Source organism: Staurois parvus, unplaced genomic scaffold, assembly GCF_062004578.1.
Source record: "Staurois parvus isolate SC_StPar_1 unplaced genomic scaffold, SC_StPar_1.0 ptg000018l, whole genome shotgun sequence".
In the NCBI taxonomy this organism is placed as follows: Eukaryota; Metazoa; Chordata; class Amphibia; order Anura; family Ranidae; genus Staurois; species Staurois parvus.
This window is the reverse complement of record NW_028317814.1, coordinates 19832049-19856769: the sequence shown is the minus strand read 5'-3', so window position 1 is coordinate 19856769 and position 24721 is coordinate 19832049.

The window sequence follows — 24721 nt, the reverse complement described above, 5'->3', positions numbered from 1 at the left end:
TAAACACATTCACAATATATCCAGTAATGTTCACTTACATTCAGTGAACAGCATTTCAAAAATGGATCACATTGACAAAAATAATCAGGTACATGCAGACTGTGCAATTAAAGAACAAAAAGCAAGTTACAAGCACAAGGTAGACAGCCAAGAAATAATTGAAAGAACATTCTCGCTCATCAGAGACAATTTACTCGAAGAAGGCAACCATTGCCCATAGGCAGACTGGGCTAGAACTCAAAAGCCCTGAAGCCACAATCGTCACCACTATGAGCCCCTAACATGTCCCCAGCCAATAAGCATTAATTACAGTGCAATGGCTAGTTTTATATTTAGTATGCTGTTATGTTGAGTGTGTTGAGCTAAAGGAGATTGTATCTAGAAAAGCCAAATAGATTAATTTGATAATTAGGGAAATTTGATAAAGCATTAACAACACTTTTATGTTGTAGTTTCCTCTAGATTTGCCTGCACCTAATTCAGGTAAGCATTTGAGTCATTATAGACATGGGTGTCAAATTCATGCAGTTCTAACTGCCACCACTTGGAAGCAACAGATTTGAAAAGACTTGCAGATAGTTTGCGGATTAGGAAATTGATTAATTAAGACCAGCTTCAAGCTGGCTTCCGGAGGTATGGAGTGGGACACGTCTGTGCTGTGAAGCTTTATAAATGACGTTGGATGGATTCCAACACAGGGGTTTGTCTCTGGCTCCATTCAACTATTGGTCAGGAGATTCCCCTATCAAAAGCTAATTGTAAACAAAGGGGTGGGGGATTGTGTATGGGCGTTGCTCATATTTGCGAACTCACTTGGGTCACTGGGCGGGAGGAGCCTTATGGAGACTATTTCCCCATGAGTTCTGCCCTACTTTTGATTGACAGTGAATGAGTGTGGGTGGATTTAAAACCAGCTATTGGACTGAACAGCAGATATGGGTCCACCCACTGTCATGCACTGTCAATCAATAGGAAGGTGGACTTGATAGGGTACTAGTTTCTTGGGTCTAAAAGGATTGTGCCCACTGCAGTACAAAACTTCTCAGGCATGTTTCTGTCAGTGCGACAGTATGGACACTCCAACCTCAGTTCTGTCTGACAACTTCATGTACCTGTTTCCAATAGGTACATGAATCGGGCACAAGCGCCAACATTTTTGATGCACTCTGCAACAGAATCATAAAGGTTTATTTAGGATACCCTCTACGAATTTCACCCAATCAGTCTTGAAAAATTACCACCTTTTCTGTGACATTCCAAATACAATTCATACAGACACATGACAAATGTATTATGCATGACTTCCTGCCTGTGTCCTCACATAATCAGTATCTCCTGTCTACAGGAAATGAGGTAAAACTACCCCAGCCAGGACAGCATTGAAGGCCTCATAGATCTCTTACCTATTTGCCAAGCCATTCACTGCCTGTCAGCTATTATACATAAAAGTAGATGTAAACCTTTACTGAATGTCATTTAATTTGATAAAACATTTGTTTATTTTTTTCATCCTTTTGTTGCATATCAGCACTGCTGGTCTTCCGAAGACTCTTTGTTGCCATTGCCAGTCTTCATGCATGTACTCAAGCAATGGCTGCATAGTATATCTGAGGGTGGATTTCCTAATGGTGTACCAGTGGATCATGCCTATGAAATGTGTGTTGAAAAGGCCACTTTTAGACTTCATCAAAAAATCTATGTGACCCAGGTTGGCAATGTGAGAGTACATTTGGGAGCCAGGGACAGCTGTCAGTCTATAACATAAAGTGCCTAAAACTTTGTCAGATATTATTTTAATGAAAGTTGCAGATTTAGGAGTATGAAAATTGACTTTCGACCAGAAGAAGGCTAAAATAGGTTGGCAGTGGTGGCAACAGAGCAACAAGGTGGTGAATGGACATTGTATCACTGAAGGAGGGCACTCTAGGACAGTGTTTCTCAACCTTTCTGTCAAGGCACCCTTTAAAATTCTGCACAATCTGGAGGCACCCCATTCTAAAATGTATATACTAAACTGAAAGGTCTACATCAAGCAGCAGCATCCACACATGCAAGACATCCAACACTAAAGTTGATTTATTCTTACAAAAGCACACTGGTACTAATATTCCAGTGTTTCTTTTCTTCCTCAGTTTCTCTTTGTCCTTAAGCTAATGTGACCCCAATGCTGATGGAGAGGGGTGGGGGAGAGGCAAAAAAGAATGCTGTGCAGGCGTCTAATGTCCTTCTTATCAGCTGATGATGTTATTGGTTGGTGGTATGCTGGCGGCTAGAAGGTTGTAATGGTGCACAATGAATACCTGTGGCTTTGTGTAACTAAAAGGCAGGCTTGATCCACCCTTTGGCTTTATACACAATTTGTGCGAATTGTTTAGGCATTTTGCCAAGGCACCCCTGAAGAAACCTGAAGGCCCCCCAGGGTGCTTGGGCACCCTGGTTGAAAAGGGCTGCTCTAGGAGATAAGTATGTTATACATGCTTGCACATTATGGAAAGAGCACCAATATTAACTTAAAGCAGTGCTCCACCCAAAAGGGGAAGTTCCGCTTTAAGGACTTCTCCCCTGCTCCCCATTAAGGATTGGCACCTTTGGGGGGCCGGAGGAAGCGGGTACCTGAATTTCACAGGTACCCGCTCCCACTTCTGGTCCGATCGCCTAGGTGATCAGAAACGGAAGGTGTCCTCGCTCCCTCCCTTTAGTCTTTTGGGACACGTGACAGGTCCCAGAAGACTACAGGACCATTCATGAAGTGCAGCGTTACTCGCGCATGCGTAGTGGGTACCCGGCTGTGAAGCCGCAAGCAGTCATAGCCGGGTGCCCACACTGAAGATGCTGGCCTCCAGGAATACAGGACGGCCGGTGAAACAGGCTGTGGGAGACACACCGCAGGACTGAGGGACAGGTAAGTGGCTGTTTTTTAAAAGTCAGCAGCTACAGTTTTTGTAGCTGCTGACTTTTATTTTTTGACAGAGTGAACAAAAACAGACAAGGGCGCACTCTCATCGTGCATTACCGTGGTAACCCACGTATTTATTGAATAAAAAAATGGATGTATACTCACAAACCACCGGAAATTAAAAACAGAACGTGTGGTCCGCAATGACAGTAAATTCAATGCTGTGCCCCTAATAGGGATAAACTGACGCGTTTCGGGAGATGAACCCCCTTCCTCAGAGCATTGCATTTACTGTCATTGCGGATCACACATTCTGCTTTTAATTTCCGGTGGTTTGTGAGTATACATCCATTTTTTTATTCAATAAATACGTGGGTTACTACGGTAATGCACAATAAGAGTGTGCCCTTGTCTGTTTTTGTTCAGCAGTGTCCAGATTTCCCGATCTTTGAAGGGCAGCACCTCTCCGTTTGGCATTTTTAATTTCCTATAGTCTGCATGAAGATTTGAGCGCTGGTTTCATTTGTCTGTCTTTTGACAGGGTGAGTAGAACTCTGCTTTATGTTTTTTATTGCCTGTTTTGCCATGTACTGTGGATTACAAGACTGGGTAAACAGAATTCCAAATTATTTGGTAGGTAAAACAGTAGACATATATGTATTTCAACTGTAGATTTAGCTCTTTGCTGAGAGTATCATTTTATAGAGGCCTGCCAGTCTCCATTTACTCATCACCACTCCTTCCCTGCACCTTCTTCCTCCACACCCGTCCACAACTGGACAATTATAGGTATGAAGGAGCATGTGAACTCCTCCTTTGTGACAGTGTTCAGGCCTAGCAGTGGATTGCTATTCCTGAGCACTTTCACATGACTGGGGAAGTGACACCACCACTCCCTTGGGTGGCCAAGACCAGTTATTCCAGTGCTGGCTATGGAGCAGAAAGTATAAGGATTGCTGGTAAGTTAAGTATAAGGGGATCAGGTGGTCCTTTCACACTTTGCTCTGCAAGAGCAGAATGACAGTGTCTCTTTAAGTAAATTCTCCTGAAAAAGAGACACAGATGTTCATATTTTACGACCTATCTAATCTCTGGAATTGTGCTATAAATTGAGAATTTTAGGATTAAAATATCTGAAAATAGAGGTGAGTTTAGTAACATTGTAATTTTTGTTCTGTGGTGCACTGTTTAAAATATTGCATTCAGCCACCTCTGTAGACACAGAACTGCATATTCCTTTTCAATAGCAGTTAATAAAATACTGGCGTTAAAGAAGAAAGAAAACATTAAAGAAACACATGTTGCGCTTCTTGATGTTCAAAATATTTTTTTTTCTTTTTTTTGCATAAAAGAAAATAATGTCACAGCATTGGGACGTTTTTACAATAGTGGAGTCTTAGTGGAAATGTTCTTTTTCTAAAGAGGAAAAAGAATGGCAGATTTAAGATGAGCTATTTGAGGATATTACAGGCTAAAGTGGGAACTATTAAGTCAGAATAATACATAAGTGGGAAATATTCAACTTGTTAGAAGAGGGTATTGGCCGGGACCAAATGGAACATAAATATGTTCAGCTTTGACAAACAGCCTCAATATAAGGTAGTTCTGGGACTGAGAATTGTATCTCGAGTCAGGATTTTTAAATATTTGCTGCTTGAATTAAATCTTGTACATGGAAATAAAATAATTATGCATGTGGAGCCTGCTGGCATGCTGTAGACGATGCATAACCAATTACACAGGGAACACAGTTTAACAGAAACAGTAATAATAATAATGATAATCATAATTATGTAACTTTTAAGACTACTATTGCCACGTTTGTGAATTCAACTTATATAAAGTGCACCTTTTATTGTTATGATTGTTCAGATAATTATTGATTAAAGCGATTGTAAACCTGCTCTTTTTTTGTTAAAATAATGTTATACATACCTGCCCTGTGCAATGGTTTTGCAGAGTGACCTTAATCCTCTTCTTCTGTGGTCCCCCACCAGCGCTTTTGGCTTCTTCCTCATGCCCAGTGTCCACCATAGGAAGCCACTTCCTATGTTGGACACTTATGCAGGCTCTCTTGAGCCACACTGTTTGCGTCTATTCAGACACACATCCCAGCTTAGCCCCACCCCCCACTTTCTGTTCACAGGTTTTGTTTGACAGCAACAGAAGCCAATGGCTCCTGCTGCTCTCAGCCAAGCCTGTGAGAATCTGGAGATGGGAGAGGAGCTGCTGCAGATGTGTAGATGTGGACCAAGATTGGGCTCAGGTGAGTATTTATGGGGCTTCGGGGGGAGCTGCATGTAAATGATTTTTTAACTTGGTAAAGAAATGGACGCCGCTCAACCAACCCCAGGTTTCAGATGTATAGAATGACCTCAGCTGCAGCTCTGGCCACGTCCACTGACGTATTTCGCCCCGACTGCCAGGGCTTGATCACAGAGGCCTCTGTGATCAAGCCCCAGTGGTAGGGGCGATACGCATCAGAGGGTGTGGCCGGAGTGGCGATTGAGGCCATCTTATACATATGGCTCCTGGGGTCGGTTGAGTGGCGTCCATTTCTTTACCAAACTAGCAATACTGGAATCACTTTGGGATACCTGCTCCATTCATTTGCCGGCGGGGTGATTTTTCTTCCTTTTTCAACTTGGAGCGGCGCTGTAAGGTATTTTCATGGACTTGAACTCAATTCAGAGAATGCATTAAGGTAAAAAAAAACTTTTACCTTTACAATGTTAAAGTGTATCTAAAGTTAAAACAATATATTTACATTTTTTTATAGTTTTTATTTGTTTATTTTTTGCTTTTTTCTGCCCCATCAGGAGATTTCTCTTCATTTCCTGCCCCTAGGCCATGACAGAAAGTAAGTGGAAATCCCACCAAGGTAAGCATTTTTTGTACTGGAAGATTTCCATTCACCTCCCATTCAGGTGACATCCTTAAAATGTTGGATTTACCATTACCTCTTTTATGTGGACAACGGTCAACAGAACCTTCAAAACTCAACATGAGTGTAAATGGTTTGGTGCTGCCAATATACAATATACAAGGAAAGTTCAGAGCATATATAGGCGAAACGAGGGGGGGATTGATACAAAACCAAAGAGAAGAAGAGGAAGTGAGTATGAATAGGGTAGAAAAGGTAAGTATATAGAGTAAGGGGAAATAAGGGGGGTGATTATTAAGAGGAAAACTAGATGGGGAAGGGGGTAAAATGATAGGAGATGCATCTGTTGTGTAGAAAAAGGAACCAGACAAGGAGGGTCACATAGGAAATTCAAGCCTTAGGGGTTGAGTTACTAAAGGCAAACAGACTGTTCACTTTGCAACAGAAGTTACATTTTGTAAGGGAATTTGCTCCAGAATTAAATGAATATGCTGAAGTTTCACTTTGCAAAGAGTAAACAATCATGAGCAAGGAAAATTTAAAAAAGTATGTATTTTTGCTTGCACATGATTGGATGATGTAATTCAGCACAACTTCATCAAATCCTCTAAGCTCTGGGGCAAATTTCCTTACAGAGTACAACTTCCCTTGTAAAGTGAACAGCCTATTTGCCTTTAAATGCCTTTGCCTAGTAAAACAACCTCTACGTGTCTAACAGTGGACAAGACTAGCATCTGTTATTTTAAGCTGATAGAAGATCTTTTCTCTGCACACCATCTGTCATCATGTCTTTGTAAGCATCGGAAATTAAAAAATGACCAGAGTATTACGTATTTTGGAATTTCCCTTCCCTATTATGGAGGCAATGAGGTCCTCCATGTGCTGGATTTTGTCTATTTTTGTGAACCATAGAGACACTGAAGGAGTACAGCCTTCTTTTATGTAGCAGGTATGCAAGACCGTATCATAAGATTTCTATTATTTCAGTGAATGGTTGAGATGAAGCAAATAATCTACAGGTTTCTGCCCCAAGTCCACTGATGTAAGCTGAAGTTGAATAAGTCTGTGGACCAGAATGGGAAGAGAGATGGGTAACTTCAGAAAATATGTAGTAGTGCCCCAGAATATTTTTGACATTGCCAGCATTTTTCAAAAGCTTGAGGGTAAATATTGTGAGGTAGTACTGGAGTATGGTACCAACGTGAAAACAATTTAAATCTCTGCTCCTGGAAGCTACTGACCTTAGAGGACTCATGCACAAACAGTATGATTTGCACATAGGAAAAGAATGTTTAAAATTTGTTTTCCCATTTGTGAATGAGTCTCTCTGGGGGAGTGATTTAACGCAGCTTTAACAAACTCTAAAGGTTACCCTTCATTAACCCTTAGGCAATTTATAGTCATTTTTTTTTAAGTTTTTAAGGTCCATACTAATCTTAATCAATGGTATCATGATCTTCCACCACTTAAATTCTGGCTATGGAAATGGCCGTTCTTTAAGATAGTCATGAACCTGGTTAATCTTGTTGCTGCCCTTTAGGTTGATATCATCATACCAAAAATGTAATCAGTGCAGGAAAGAAGGCTTGCCAAGCAAATAACAGCTTCTGCATCATCAGGTTGTGATGTTCGCGCTGCCTGAAGTATCTTCCTACACTGCAGCTCTGTGGCTAAGGAGACTGGGGCGAGGACCAGGCAAACATGAACTATTTACAATGGTCATTGCAGACCCAGTCCCAGTTTAAATATGTAATTCAAGAACTCTAAACTTGAATCATCAATCCTTAAAATAAAGTTTATCTGGCCATTCTGAAATAAAACTAAAAAGGGACTGCAAATAAATCCATACTTATAAGTATCAATATAAGTAACAAACCTAATGTACAGTAAGTCTCTAGCTGAACCCTAAACTTCTGACCAATAAATGTAGCAGTAGGTCCACTCACTTAAAGTGTTTGTGACCCCAGCATTTCATATTCCTCATGTGTTTGTTGTACCAGGTACTTGTGTTAAAAATACCCTGTTCTCTTTTTATGACTTCCTTTGTGTGAAATACCTGATGTTCCTATCGGTCGCCCTGGTTTCCTCTTTCAAACTGACCACACTAGGAATGAGAGTACATCCATCCCAATGTGGTCAGTTTCTTAGTTGTGCAGAGAGAACAGCCTGCTTATCTTCCAATGGCTAAGACTTGGATGACACAGCCATTTACTGGGAAGATCTGGGCTGCTGTTTCTCTACCCCCACCAAGCAGTCGAGAACAGAGAATGTGCGATCACTTATAAAAAAAGAAAAAAAAACAGTATTTATAATATATATATTTTACATATATGCAAATGTTTTGCCATTCATTTCTATTTTAAGCTGAATGGGTTGTTTTACAAGGAGAGTGTTAAGCATCTTTAGGCAGATTCCCCTAGAAAAGCAGACAGCCTTTCCATCAAAACCTAAAGTGAGGTTTGCTGGCAGAGTACTAAAACAGAAACACTTTCCGGAACACAGAGGTCGTGGCATTTGGGATATACTCATCTGTGGTCATTGTTGGAGTATATATAGTGGATGAGAAAGACGAGTCAGGCCAGGTAGAAGCTTAACACTATACAAAATATTGGCAACCATCCCAATTTATAACTAGCCTTTCCAATAAGGTGCACATTGAAGGGCAACGCACGTTACAAACAGACAAACATTTTCCAGCACACTTCTTATCAGCCAGCCTAAAAGAAAAATTAACCTTGTCTAGCAAGTCATGGTAAAACAGTGGGTTCAGTTGCACACATTTGCAAATATATGTGGAAGCCCCAGTGCCTTTGCCAAGGCTTTTCTATAAACTGTGATCCTAACCCTATATTTTTGAGAGTCTCCAAGTTGGAAAATATATATCAGTGGAAAAATTAAGGGCAAGTTTGGCTGAAGGGAGCCCACTCCTCCTTAAAGGCGCAGGGACACATTGGAGGCCCAGCAAGAGCATGGCAGCTAAAGGCATCCAATGTGTCCCCAGGCCAAAGCTGAACTTCAAGAAAGTATTTAAAAACACTCATGAATGCAGACGTGCATTGATTAAAAATAATTTTTGTAGGAAAGCCATGCAAGCATGGGAAAAATATAACACTACTCATATAGTGCCTCTGATAGGGTTTGATTTCAGTCTGTTGATTTTTTTTTTTTAATGAGTACGGGTCAAGTAGGTACTGATTCACTGAGCAGGAAAACTGCCAAATCTGAACTTTTTTGCCTGGAAATGTATATGCCAATGTGTCCAGTGTGCAAAAAATCTCACCAACAGACATGTCTGCATTCACATAATTAGGCCAACCAAAAAATCACAGAGAAAGAGTCTCTACTTGTTAGCTCACATCATGTACAGGGCACAGAGGACTTTAGTTGTGTCCATTTTTCAGTTCAATATAACAGAATACTATTTTACTTCTAGTACTACTAACAAAATTATTAATATTTGAAAAACAAAAATTATATTTTACTTCCCTTGGGAAAGCCTTTTGGTGTTAGTAGTTATGAAATTTCACTCCCCATGTAATGATTATTGCAAAGCCTTGTAGAGAAGGGCTGACTGTGCCAGGAAATTGACTTAAGCATTATTATGTAGCACTGGCTTCAGCCGAGAGAGTCCTGGGAAGATTGATACACACAATGAATCTTCTCAAGCTGTGTCGGCAAAGATTCATAACGCTGCAAAGAGAAGAGCTTCCAAAGCCAGCACGCCAGGGCTGATGTCATCAGCATATATTCTATTACCCTTGACAGCAAACACTGGTTAGGGGGCAGTTGGAATGTAACTGAACCAGACTAAATGATGCTGGGAACAAATATGAAAAACGACTTGATTTGTTAGAATGAATATTAAAGAGCTACTGTTGGATGGTTTGTTAAATCAATTAGGCTACAGGTAATATCCCTGAATATGTTTGTTGCTCAAAAAAGCAGTGTTCCGATAAATATATTATTCTATATACAAAAATATTAATACATAGAAGGACCAGTGTGTGATAAATACCAGTTCTGTTGATGAGTGGCCAAACCTCCCGATAAAGCCAAAAAACACTGGATTTAGTTGCAAAGGGAAACTTTTTTGACATTTTATGTTTGGCCACTATGCCCTGATACACCATTTTTCTGCTGTACTTTGTTTCCCGAAAGTAGAGTTGATACCAAATGCTATTGCTAATTTCTTTGGGATGCCACAGCTAAAAAAGGTTTTACTGAACTATGACTTTATTGTTGACTAGTATAGGGGATACAAATGACTACAGAACTACTTACCCCCAGGTTTTCTGCTTAGGGATCAAGTAGAGATGTGACAGGGCTTGGTTCAACTGATCTTTCACTGTGTTAGAGCTTACAGCTTTATTCTCTCTGGAGGCCAAACAGAGGAAGAAAGGTGAGTATATGAAGTTTTGGAAGACGGCAATTAAAGCGACTCTGTTGTTAAAAGAAAAAAAAACTGTGAAAAATAGCCAACCTGTAAAAAGTACATTAATAATACTCAACAGTCCTGCCACCAGTAAATAGAATTGTCACTTTTTTGAAGAACTACATCCACTGGATCAAATTTTCAGCATCTAAGTACATTAATAATACTCAACAGTCCTGCCACCAGTAAATAGAATTGTCACTTTTTTGAAGAACTACATCCTCTGGATCAAATTTTCAGCATCTAAGACTTTGAGGACTTTTGGTTGCCTGCATGAAATGGTGGAGCCACTGTGTGAACCAGAAAGAAACAAGAATCGGGAACTGGATGTTGGAAGTTTTAAGTGCTGAATACTCTGTTGCTGCGTGTAGCTCTGAGAGCAAGGTTTCCATATGATGGAATTGGGACTGTTAATTATTGTATTTTTACAGACTGTATTTTTTTTCACATAAGCAAAGCATGGGATCCTTTAATGGCCTCTTTAAGGCAACTAGGATTTCAAAAGGAATATAGTGAGAGTGTTTATCTTAACATTTTTCTATAATTTGGCTTTCACATTTTTTAAATACTTCCTATTCTGTATTTTTCACAATATAAAGAAATATAAAGTGACCCTAAAAACAAATGACTGGGCCAAGCCAAATATGTGAAGTGTTCTGGGAAATGAGCACTTCCAGGAGTTTCAGTCTCCCTGGTCTCCTCCACCAGCTGTCCTCCTGCTGTCCACCATGTCACCAGTGTTTCCTGCAATAGGTGGAATTCAGCAGAAGGAACTGGCGAAAGCAGCAAGGACCCATACATTTAACAATCCTAATAGCGTGCATTTTCTTTATGAACTTTGCATGAAAAACAGAGCAGTGTTTGACTGTGTGAGCAACTGGACGGGGGGTATTTATGTTGTTTTTTACAGGTATGACTTGATTAATCATTTTTGTATCGCTACAGGGTCACTTTTACAATCAGAGCAGCCATCAAAACCTTTGGGCCCCTTACACAGCATTAGGCCTGCACCCCTTCCCGCAAAAACGAACTACCAACATTTCCCAGGGCGCACCCACTGGCCCTCCCACCAAATCCTCCCTTAGCCATCCCACTGAGTTCTCCAGTGCACCCATTTTTATTTTAACACTCTTACAACCTAATATATGAACAATGAAAAGTGTATTCCAACTCATCAATGCTACAAAAGATTTATAGAAAAGGAATTATATTTTGGCCAAAGAGCAGCAAAAAGACAGCCTTGTATATTCAGCAAAGAGATGGCCCAAACCAGTAAGGAGCCATCCCCATATATTCAGCACAGAAATGGCCTAATCCAGCAAAGACACAGTCACATATATTCAGCAAAGGGACATTCCCATATATTCATCACAGAGATGGCCCAATCCAGCAAGGAGACATCCCCATATATTCAGCACAGAAATGGCCTAATCCAGCAAAAACACAACCACATATATTCAGCAAAGAGCCATCCCCATATATTTAGCAAATAGACAGCCCTATCCAGCACAATCACAATCATTGTTACAATCGGTGTGACCAATAATCTATTCTAAGAAACTGGGAGCAGAAGTACTATTGCAACCAGTATTTAGCATTAGCCATAAGTTTAAAGATTCACATTAGTATGGAAGTAATACAAGTTAATTTGCAGGAGCCCCTGGGGATGATTGCGAAGCGGCATCTGTCTTGGTGTTGGAGATCTAAAGACAAGATCAGCAGTGATAGGGAGATACTTTAACCATTGTCCAACCAACCTGGAATGCAGGTTCTCACAAGCAGAAGCTGTGGTGTGGCACTGGAACTCAGAGTCTCCTATCTGCTCTACATCTTAGTCCCTAGTAGTTTCCAGTCTGTCATGTAATCGGACCTCTAACTACCAGAAGCAGTTGTCGGATGCCTAACCTGGCTCTAGCCTATGCTGGTTATTGAGCTTCAAGTTATAACTACAAAATTCACAACTAGAAGGGACAGAATTAACTAAAACAACAAGAGCTGCATATAAACTTTATTGCAGTATACAGATTTACCTACTAGCATAAGTAAGGTGACCACTACACACACACACACAGCATAGCATGGACCTAATTATCTGGTATAGAGCATGTAGAATATCAACAAGGAGATGGATCTATGGATATACTTCCATTATATAAAGCTGAAAATTGGCCTGGGCAGGAAGGGGGTAAAAGTGCCCTGTGAGCTAGTGGTTAAAGAAGGAAAATAATATTGTTTTATGCTTCCAGTTCAGCTCACAGTAGGTGACAAGGACACATCGTTTTTTGCAAGATCAATAGGTATTTTCGGTACTTGAAGAAAAAAAAAGAAATACAACTAATGAGGCCACTACATCTGAGGACTGGCAAGCTGCAATATAATAACTTTTTATTCCCTGTTTAGTTATCCTGTAATTTCCCAAATACTTAGCTACTTCCTTGTTTCAGTGATTTTCACAGTGAGGCCCTGCCCGGCACTGCGCAGGCCTTCTACCCAAAAAAAAAGTTCCTCTTGTTAATGTGTGCCACAGCTCCATTCCATTCAATGGGTGAGCCCTATTGTACTGGATGGTTGAAATATTGCTCACTTATAGAAATGCATAGTAGTAATTAGGGCCATGAACACGTATGCACTAAGAAGGTGGGTATGTGCCTACCAGAGCCACACAGTAAAGATTTTTAGAACGGGGGGGGGGGGGGGTATGTGTTTAACATGACAGGCTGCACCTGGAGGGTTTGGGGAATTAAGTGAAGCATTTACCCCTAAAGGAACTGCTGATGTATGGGTCCCTGACTCTGGATGACAATGATCCTTCCGGCAATGCTACACCCTCTGAAACACCAAGGCTGAAACAGGAGGATTTATTTGGGCTACACACCCAACAATAAGGAAACACCAACAGCAATAAGCAATAACAAAATAAACAAAGCTGTATACTGCAACAAACAATGGGAGGACCAAGTTTTTTTAGTCCCTGAGCCCTAAATATAGGGGGGGGGGCTAGCTAGTATTAAATGTTGGGGCCCAGAGTCCTGCGTTGGAGCACTCGGATCTATTTGAGTCTCACAGTAAAAGACATTAGTCCCCAGTCTAAGTATGTCCCAAGATAGGGTGGCACTTTCCCCTTAAGAGAAAATTAGGGAGGTTGTAGTCAGTTGCCTCTCACCACTATGCAGTCTATTAAGAAGTCTCCTCTGGCTCTCTGATGACTAAATCCTGTGGTGGGGATGGCAATTCTGGATTCTGTAACTGCAAACTCTCAAAAAACCAGTGACATCCCTCTCCTCCAGTAAGCTAAATCTTTGGCAACTGCAGTGTCCCTGAATCAGTGACACCCTCCAACAACAGTTACCTCTCACTCCCCACCAGACACTTCTCCTTCCTTTTCCTCCTCTCTGCAGCATGTTTTCCTCCTGGGACTTGTAGTCCCATGCAGTTCTTCACATAATAAAAGCTATCTCCTAAAGACTACATCCTTCACAGTTTCAAAAGGCCCATATCAGTATTTTACAGTTCTCAGGCTTCCCTTCCCTCACCGTAACCACTGTATCCTAGGTGTAAGCAGGTGCATTCTATTTCATCCACTTTAGGTGGTTCTTGATCAGAGCAGAAGTCAAGAGAAACCTGGCTTCTCTGTGGTTTCCTTGGTCTCCTGGAGCAGCATTCCAGATGGCTACACTATATCCAGGTGGCCCTGGTGGCCATCTTGGATCAGGCAGTGTTTTTTTTACATCCCTGTCCTCAGGTTTTGGCTGGGACAGCACAAGTGGTAAAGAAAGGTTCCAGAGGAGTAGGGAAAACAGCAGGGCCTACGCTTTTACCTTCCCTTGTTCCCTCTTGAGTTGCACCGGCCACACCGCACCACACCGGGCTGATGTATTGTTCTGCAAGTTCTTTAATATATTGTTTTCTGCACTTTGGGTCTTAGTGTGATTACTGCCGCGCACCACACTGCACCTACCCCACATTGGCAGTGAGCAGGGCTCTTCACCAGTGGCTGTGGCTGCAATTGTAACCCTATCACTGTGCCTGTGTGCTCTGGCCGGTTCTGAATGCAAGTGTACAATCCAAACGCACACATTCCTGCATTTAGAATGGCTGTGTGTATAAGTGGGTGTTGCAGCGACCGTCGGCTGGAACCAAACAGAATCAGAAAGGGAGAATGTCACCAGCACAGCGAGGATCACCAATATGGGTGCAAAAGTTTTAATGAACGATCACATGCCTTGCTCTAACTTTGTGATCGTTCATTAAAACCATTGGATCCGTATTGGTGATCCTCGGTGTGCTGATGACATTTTCCCTCTCTGGCCGGTTCTGTCTCTTCTCGTAAAGCCGCTCCTCGGCCCACTGGCAGTTGAAGAGGTTGTAGCTGCAGTGTGTGTGAGGTTTTGAGTGCATGTACTAGCTATTGGGATCTGAGCACAGGTATATCTTGTTTGTCGTATTGTCGGTCAGTAGTCAGACCTAAACCTGGTGGCTCTCCCCCACTTTGTCTTTTTCCCTATATTGGCATTGTGCGCACAGTAGCATTTGCGTAGGCAGAGCAGAGTAGGACCGGCCATAGAGGGATTACTTTGATCCCCATATGGAAGATAAATATATTTGAAATATATTTTAAAAATATTCTACTCAAATATATTGACATATATTTGAAATACTACAACTTTGGACATATCCAATATATTTAAAAAAAAACAAAATAAATAAATAAAATCTATCTATCTATCTATCTATCTATCTATCTATCTATCTATCTATCTATCTATATACTGCATGTTGAAATGCATTTTTATTACAAAGTATCTGAAAAATATTTTTAAAAATACATTTCAAACATACTGTATGTCTTTAAAAATAAAAATCTACATTTTTTGAACGCATTTACAAATATATGTAAAAATATATGTTAAAATGACTTTTTTGTATGTTAAAAAAATCTGAAGAATATATTTTTAAAAAATATATTTTTAAATATATTTTTCTTCCATGTGGGAGAGCTTAAACACGTATTGCAATATGTCCAATTATCCCTATTTATTGCAAAGTCTGCCTGAAAGGGTATATACCAGTGTGCAGAGGGTCCTTCAGAATTTCAGGTTTTGAGAGCTGTCACAGTCTGGTCTGGGTGTCTGCAGCCCCGGTGGCACTGGCACTGCAAACAGTGGCAATCTAAGTACAGGACAAATTCATTAAAACTAAACTTGTCCTTTAAAGGTTATTTGTAAGAAGAATACTAATTTATTTTTGGGTAGCAAGAAAACAATGTATTCAATTTGTCATCTGTGTACCTCTAATTATTCTGTATCTGTTTTGCCAGGTAGGATGCAATAATAAATGAAAAGATACTGTGGATTGTCTTTCAATCTGTTCTAAAAATGTAATCCCTGCACTCAGATTCCACTTTGTTTACCTTTCCTGGTCCTTTAAGTTTTGCAAAGTCGTTAAGGACAGCCGCCGGCCCTCTGCGAGATGTCGATGTTTTCACATGTCTTTGTAAGTGCGGAATTTTGGTTCTGCTTATTGTTTTAATAGCACTAAGCCACAGCATGATTTGGGTAACCATAAGATAAATCTGCCTTTTTATAACCCCCTAGCAGACCGTACTGTGTGATACTAGCCAAGCTCCCGCTGAGCGACAAAGGCAAACCGGCTCAGGAAGGAAGATGATAAAATATTAAACTGACTTCTCTATGCTCATCAACAAGCTTACAATACAGCTAGCAGCTTAGACGAAGCTTAAACCCTTGGGTTGAACACTACTTATTTGTCCAAAGCAGTAATTAATTTATCACTTGGAAAGGCATTTTTTTTTTCATGCGAAATCCTAATGGAAAGCCTGCTTGTTGGTTGAATCATTTGTTGGATACCGTAGAGAAATCTTGGGAGAGTGTAAAAAAAAGAGATTGATAGTTCCGTTGTTCTTCACACGGCATTTGTCCTACTGAGTATCGGAAAACGAATGGCTTTGTGTGCATCGCAGAATATCATAATGCTCTCCTAGTCGCTTACATAGTTAAAAGTATTTGAATGCCATTTTGAAAGACGAGATGCTGCTGGGTAATTGCATCTAAGTGTTTGGTGAGTGGTGTACTTTAGCAGATGCTTCCAAAATGACAGGATCACTGGACAACTGCCATCAGATTACAGCTATTGTGATCTATGTATCTTTCTCATGTATAGTGTGTGCATAGGCAATCTTCTTTAAAAAGAAGGCAAAAAAAAAATGGAAACGCCCTCAATAGATGGTGAAGAATTAATATTATAGCCAGGCGTGACTTCTAGTTACTGGAGCTGTTTTTTTCTCTCTACCGTTTAATACCGTCAGTCTATAGGCTCTCATATTGCCAAGCTTGCCATTGGAAGGTGAAGTTGTAGAAATACATTGTTATCTGGGTAAAGAGGCAAGTCATCTAGAGAAGCCTTTCTCAAATGAGGTGCTGTGGCAGCCTCGGGGGGGGCTGTCTGGATTTGTCAGCTGTGCCATCGGTTGGTGGCATCAAGGAAGTGGGCTTTCTTTCATTTGGCTGCATATATCCACCATGTACAGTGGTGTATTTAGGTTTTGTGCTGCCCTAGGCAACACAAAAATCAGCCCCCTCCCCACGGAGAGGCCCTGACAGTGACCAACCCCCCCCCACGAATAGAGCCTGACATTGACCAACAACACCCCAGACCCACCCCCACCCAAGAGAGCCTTCCACTACCAGCGCCCCCCCATACACTGGCCACCCCACCCTGGCAAGAGAGAAAAGACACTAGCCCTCAGAGCTCCGGAACAAGAGTTGGGCTGTGCATACACCATCAAGCAGCTCGCAGCCTCTCTCGGATCCCATCAGGTCCCCATACTGCGTGTGCCCCTTCTTCCATCCCTTCTTCTGGAGGGCACCGCTGCCCCCTGAAACACGCCGCCCTAGGCAAATGCCTTGTTTGCCTTGTGGTAAATACGCCTCTGACCATGTACAGTATCTGTGCTGGAAGCACACGCGATTGCTGCTAGTCTCAGGGTGATGCAGTGGCTCCCAATCAAGTGATCACAGTTGTCACTAGTGTGAGGACCCATCCCATAACCACTTGCCCTCCAGAGGATTTACCCCCCTTCCTGACCGGGCCATTTTTTGCGGTACGGCGCTGTGTTACATTAACTGAAAATTGCGTGGTCATGCAACACCGCACCCATATGGAATTTACGTCCTGTTTTTCCCATGAATAGATCTTTCTTTCACTGGTATTTGATCATCTGTGTGTTTTTTATTTTTTGCACTATAAAAAAGAAAGACCAACACATTTTTATTAAACATGTCCAGTAAACAAATTTAAATAAAATTTTCGTCATAAATTTAGACCAAAATGTATTCTGCTATGTGTCTTTGCTAAAATAAATCCCCAAAAAGTAACTGTGGCTGTGCCCCAGGTGGCAGTGTGCCTAGTTTGCCTAGTGGTAGGCCCTGTCTGCAGCAAATCAGGTTTCTTACCTTAACCAATGCTGGTTAGCAGAGCAGTGTAAATCTAAGGACTGGATGAACCTAGATTGTAAGCTCTGAGGAGCAGGGCCCTCCTAACCCTCTTGTATTGAACTGGATTGTTGCTGATATTGTAAAGCGCTGAGCAAACTGTTGGCGCTATATAAATCCTGTATTATAATAATAATAATAATAACAGAAATACTAAACCTTTGGCAGGTAATCCAGCTCCTATATATACTTTTCACTTGTGTATTTAGCTATTTACCTCAAGGTCAACTTTAAGTCTAGGTTCACACCTATGCTGGTTGCTCTTGATGCGTTTCTACATTGTGTTTTGCATTTTTGCACTTGCGTTTTTGACGTTTTTGATACATTTTGCTTTTTTTTGCTATTTTTAAAAATATTTCTTGTTGCTATGCAGATTTTAAACACAAAAATGCAGCAACAACGCAATACATGCTTTTCTGCAGCATTCCCGTTGAAGTCTATAGAGCCAAAACCACAACATTTTGCGTTCAACAAAGCCCCTGACCCTTTCCAAAAAAACACACCAGGTGAAAACGAGGAGATGTGAACCTGTCCCATAGGAAATCATTTTAAATGGACTGTACTGTGTTTCTGCAAAACGCTGCAGAAAACGCTTAGGTGTGAACCTGGGGTAAAGCAGAACTTCACCCAAAAGGGTTTTGACAGGTACCCACTCCCACTTCCTCTTGGATCGCCTAGGTCAGTGGTGGGCAACCTTTTTTTTCAACTGAGCCAAATCTCGCCAAAACCACGATTGAAATTTATTTTGAGAGCCACATTTTTAAAACTGAAAATACATCCCCCATATAGTAATTCATCAACCATAGTAATTCTTCCCCCATAGTAATTCATCCCCCATATAGTAATTCATCCCCCATATAGTAATTCATCCCCCATAGTAATTCATCCCCCATATAGTAATTCATCCCCCATAGTAATTCATCCCCCATATAGTAATTCATCCCCCATAGTAATTCATCCCTCATATAGTAATTCATCCCCCATAGTAATTCATCCCCCATATAGTAATTCATCCCCCATATAGTAATTCATCCCCCATAGTAATTCATCCCCCATATAGTAATTCATTCCCCATAGTAATTCATCCCCCATATAGTAATTCATTCCCCATAGTAATTCATCCCCCATATAGTAATTCATCCCCCATATAGTAATTCATCCCCCCTATAGTAATTCATTCCCCATATTGTGTCAATTCAGTTACCTTTGCTCCGCGCGTTCCTCTCGCCGTGTTCCCGCGCCGTTCCAGTCTTCGGGGGGCGTGGGCCGTAGTTTGCCCATTGCTGGGCTAGCTGCAGAGTCCTGACTTTTGGGGCGGCCGCCCGAGAGGAGGGAGGGGAGCGGGTGCCCGGCACACAGAAGAGCCGCATTAGAGTGTGTAAAGAGCCGCATGTGGCTTGCGAGCCGCGGCTTGCCGACCACTGGCCTAGGTGCAGTCTTTTGGGGTCACATGCCTGATGAAGGGGTCCTGCGAGACTCCGAAACGTTGCCTTGCTGTAACTATGTGATCGTTTATTAAACCTTTTGGACCCATATTGGTGATCCTCGGTGTGCTGGTGACATTCTCCCTTGTCTTTTGGGACACATCACAAGTTTCAGAAGACTGCAGGACCATCCACAAAGTGCAGTGCCCACAGTTAGGATGCCGCTGCCAGGAACCCGAAGGCTAGTGAAGCACTAGCCCAGATGAGGACCATGCTGGATCCCAGGACAGGTAAGCATCCTTTTATTAAAAGTCAGCCGTGCAAGATTTGTAGGGGCTGAGTTTTTATTTATTTTATTTTTTTCCAGACTGAACAACTGCTTTAACTAAAACGATAGGTTCTGTTTAAGAAACTTTCCATTCTTTTTAAATCATGATCTATTCTGTGAAAGAATAGAAAGCACATACTCATTTATCATCAAATCGTATTCCTGAAATCAGCAGGTTCTCCTGCTATCAAGTGCCAAAGTATAGCAGCTGCAAAATATACCGATGAAGGCAGAATCAGCCTCCTTGCATCAAAGTCTTCTATTGACTTGAAGTGAGTATAGGAGAAGTGCTGACTCTTGCAGGAAGAAAGGGCTTTGAGGAAAGCCGACCTGATTTTCAACTCCTCTTGTGAATTCAGTGGAATTTTGAGAACAGCTCCAGCTGGCCCACTGCTTCTCATCTAATCCTTGAGCAGATACAGGAGGTAGAGTATGAAGACAAATATTGAATAGGAGATGCTCTTCTCATTTCTTGTTACTGTTTGTGAATGTTAAATGAGCTGGACAGACCTAGCTTCCAAAAAAGTCTCCGATCTCAAAGCTCAATTCCAGAAAAGTTAAAACACTTCTCTTGCAGCCCCATTGCATTGGTGAAAAACTGTGTTTAGGGGGCAGGAAAAGCACTTTTTCTTGCCAGATCCACTGATCTCTCAGCAGATGGTGCACTGTTATGTGCCAATGGTGGACAGTTCCTTGGTGTCCTCAGGTCCAATGGAGGGCTATGTCAGGGGCATTCGACCGTCAGAGCATAGGAAATAAGAAGCTGCACAACCGGAGAAGCCTATGGGCAGGGGCGGACTGAAAACTCATGGGGCCCCCGGGCAATAGGGCATCATGGGGCCCCCTGTGTCCTTGCCCAAACTAAAAAAAAGCCTATGAAAAAGGTACCAGGGGCATCTCATGGGGCCCCCTACTGACCCTGGGCCCTCGAGTTTCCAAATGGTCAGTCCGCCCCTGCCTGTAAGAATGGAGGATCAGGAAAGTACAACTGCTTTTCCTGGTCCTCTAGGTGTAAGCTTTTCATTTTGCAGTTTGGGGGCAACACCACTGCAAGAGGGGATTTGTACTTTACCTGAAGTTCAGGCACCAGTGGGGCATTTCTAGTTTTCTAAATCTGCATTCTGTAAAAATGCAGCCTTACCTTTCAGAAAATACTGGATTTCTTATTAACATGTATTTTTTCCTTTCTTTTTTTGAAACAACACACTTCACTTCTCATTTGTGTATAATAAGTTTGACACTCCCATTAACCACTTGCACTTGCCTACTGGGCACTTACGGTGTACCCCTTTCCTGCCCAGGACAATTTTCAGCTTTCAGCGCAGTTGCACTTTGAGTGACAATTGCGTGGTCATGCAACACTGTACCCATATGAAATTTTTATCATTTTTTACACAAATAAAGCTTTATTTTGGTGGTATTTAATCACTGCTGGGTGTTTTATTTTTTATATTATAAACAAAAAAATAGCAAACAGTTTGAAAAAAAAAAGTTTTTCCTTGTATCTATTATAAAATTTTGCAAACAGGTAATTTTTCTCCTTCACTGATGTGCGTTGATGAGGCTGCATTGATAGGCAGCACTGATGGGCACTGATAGGCATCACTGATGGGCACGGATAGGCACAACTGATGGGCACTGATGAGGTGGCACGGATAGGGAGCACTGATGGGCACTGATAGGCGGAATTGATAGGCGGCACTGATGAGCTGGCACTGATGATGCTTCACTGATAGGTGGCACTGCTGGGCAGCACTGATGGGTGGCACTGCTGGGCAGCACTGATGGGTGGCACTGATGGGCACAGGTGGGTTTCACTGATGGGCACAGGTGGGTGGCACTGCTGAGTGGCACAGGTGGGTGGCACTGATGGGCAAAGGTGTGTGACACTGCTGAGTGGCACAGGTGGGTGGCACTGATGGGCACAGGTGGGTGGCACTGATAGGTACAGGTGGGCAGCACTGCAGGGCACAGGTAGGTGGCACAGGTGGGCAGCACTGTAGGGCACAGGTGGGTGGCACAGGTGGGCGGCACTGCTGGGCACTGTTCATCTGTTCCCTGATGATCAGTGGCAATCCCTTCGATGACAATTACTAGTTCTTGGCAGTACTTTCTTCACGCAGTGACAGCGTGAGGAAAGTGCAGCCAATAACCGGCAACTGTTTTTACCCGGTAATTGTGTCATTGGACACAGCTGATCATGTGGTAAAAGGCCGCCATGATTGGCCGTTTACTGTACACTGTGATCAGCTGTGTCCATAGGACACACCGATCTCCGGCAGCACTGGGTGCGAGGCGCTGGGAGCACGCAACGGGGCGTGTTCTGGAATGACATCCACGGACGTTGTCCCAGAATCACACAACCGTGCTGTAGCCGTCCTTCGGCCATAGCGTGGTTGGGAACCAGTAAATAATGATTATTAGGTTTTAATTGTGACCCCGTGGAGGAGATATTGATATCGGTCTGATATGGAAATCTTTTTATGTTCTTTCTAGCCCTGATGAAGGGGGCGCTTAAACACCAAAAATGAGTTGGCTGCTTTTTGGATTCTAGAATACCAACACAATATATTACAATATATATATATATATTACAATATATTACTGTGCATATAAATCAAAACATGTGTACTGTATATGTTAAGTGCCAGTGAGAAATGTCCCAATCTCACATAACAGAATCCAAATATAATGGAAGTCCGAAAATGATTCCTCGGTCCTGGTGATAGGACCAAAAAGCACTGTTGATCGAACACTTGGTAGAAGGTCATATTTTTGAGGTGAGAGTTCACCGGTGATGGTTTGGCACTGGAATTTATGCTGAATATTTCTACACGAAGCGGAAGTGTTGGTGCTTAAGCACATCTCATAGTTCACAATTGGATTTATATTTGGACTTTGTTATGTGGGATTGGGAAATATCTCATTGGCACTTAACATATACACATGATTTATATGCACAGTAATAACTTGTGGTGTTATTATAAAATATAATATCTTATTTTGATTAGTTAAAGTTTGTGGAGCATTTCATGATACTTAGGATGACGTTCATTATGATGGTACCAGCGCAGCAATATTTTTGATATATTAATTTTATGTTATGACTAGTATGAGAGGTCACCGAGTGCACTGCGGCTAGATATCATCTATATTTATTTTGTTTTATTTTATTTTTGCAGTATGTATTTATTTATTTTTGCACTATTCCTTTTGGATTCATTTTTCATTACGTAGATGTGGGTAGCACAATAGGGTTCATATTCATAGCAGCGCATTTTACTTTTTTGATTCTACCGCTGACTATTAATGGAATAAAATTGTATTCTGCCCTCTTAGCACTGTTGTGGAGCTTCAATGTCAACACTTGTATTTTTGTCTTGTTAATTTCAGTGTCGGGCAACAAAGCCAGCCTGACTTCTGTCTGAGTGTCATTAATATGGATAGTGAGCTGGAGATGATGAAGGTAACCTCTCCAGTCCAAACACCTTAGGGCAAGGTGCAGGGACAAAAAAGTGACATGAGTGCTGTGAATGACACTGGTGTTACTGGAACTTGAAAGCACCTTTGTCAAATGGTATGAAGGATGATCAGATGAAAGCCACCAATGAGAAGAGGTCCGGAACAAGCCAGGATCAGCATCGGGCAGGCAAGATGATACCAGATTGGCAGGCAGAGACAAAGTCCGGTATACGCCAGGTCAGCAACATGCGGGATGGTGAGATACCAGGGTTTCAGGCAGGAGACTTAGTTGAGGAACAAGCAGATAGGTCAAAGCTCAAGCCAGGTTGGTAACAGGAATCAGTATCAGACGGCAGAATCACTGGTCACAAGTATACAGCTAAAGCCTGGCAAGACTTGGGGTCAGGGGTGTATTTACCACAAGGCAAACAATGCATTTGCCTAGAGTGGCATTTTTCAGGGGGGCAGCAGCATGTTTCCGGGGGCCAGCGCTGTCCACCGAAAGAAGGAAAGGAAGAAGGGACACATGCAGCACGGAGACCAGGTGGGATCTCAAAGGGGCTGTGGGCTGCTTAATGGTGTATGCAGAGCCTGACTCTTGTTCCCGGGGATGTCCGGAGCTGTGAAGGTGAGTGTCTTATCTCTTGTCGGGGTGGGGGTTGCCAGTGTATGGGGGGCGGTGGTAGTGGAAGGCTCTCTCAGGTGGGGGTGGAGGGTGCTGGGGTTTTGTTGGTCATAGGGGGGAGCCAATTTTTGTGTTGCCAAGGGCAGCACAAATCCTAAATACATCACTGCTTGGGGTCACTATGAGTTTGCCTCATAATCACATACACCACAAGATCCATGGTCTGTGCTGGAATCAAGCTATGTACTGCAGGCTAATAAAACCTTTGCTGACACTGAACTCAATGTTAATGATAGACTCAGAGGATGCCAGAAAACAAACCTGCTGTCTGGATTACATGAAAGAAAACAAAACTTTTATAAATTGACAGTGGTACTCTCCTTCTGCAGTACAGACAGAGAAGTAGTAATCAGCCTTGAGTTCAGGCAGAAAACATGGGCGTCTCACAGCTTTGGGCTAGACTGCCATTTTTGCTCTAATATTGAGAGAATACAGCTGAATAACAGCTCACACACCTATTCCTATAGCGCAGTGGTGGGCAACCTTTTTTTTCAACTGAGCCAAATCTCGCCAAAACCACGATTGAAATTTATTTTGAGAGCCACATTTTTAAAACTGAAAATACATAGGATGGTACACTGTTTTTAGTTTCAATAATTTTTTATAGTAATTCATCCCCCATAGTAATTCATCCCCCATATAGTAATTCATCCCCCATAGTAATTCATCCCCCATATAGTAATTCATCCCCCATAGTAATTCATCCCCCATATAGTAATTCATCCCCCATAGTAATTCATCCCCCATATAGTAATTCATCCCCCATATAGTAATTCATCCCCCATATAGTAATTCATCCCCCCTATAGTAATTCATCCCCCCTATAGTAATTCATCCCCCATATAGTAATTCATCCCCCATAGTAATTCACCCCCCATATAATAATTCACCCCCCATATAGTAATTCATCCCCCATATAGTAATTCATCCCCCATATAGTAATTAATCCCCCATAGTAATTCATCCCCCATATAGTAATTCATCCCCCCTATAGTAATTCATCCCCCCTATAGTAATTCATCCCCCCTATAGTAATTCATCCCCCATAGTAATTCATCCCCCATATAGTAATTCATCCCCCATAGTAATTCATCCCTCA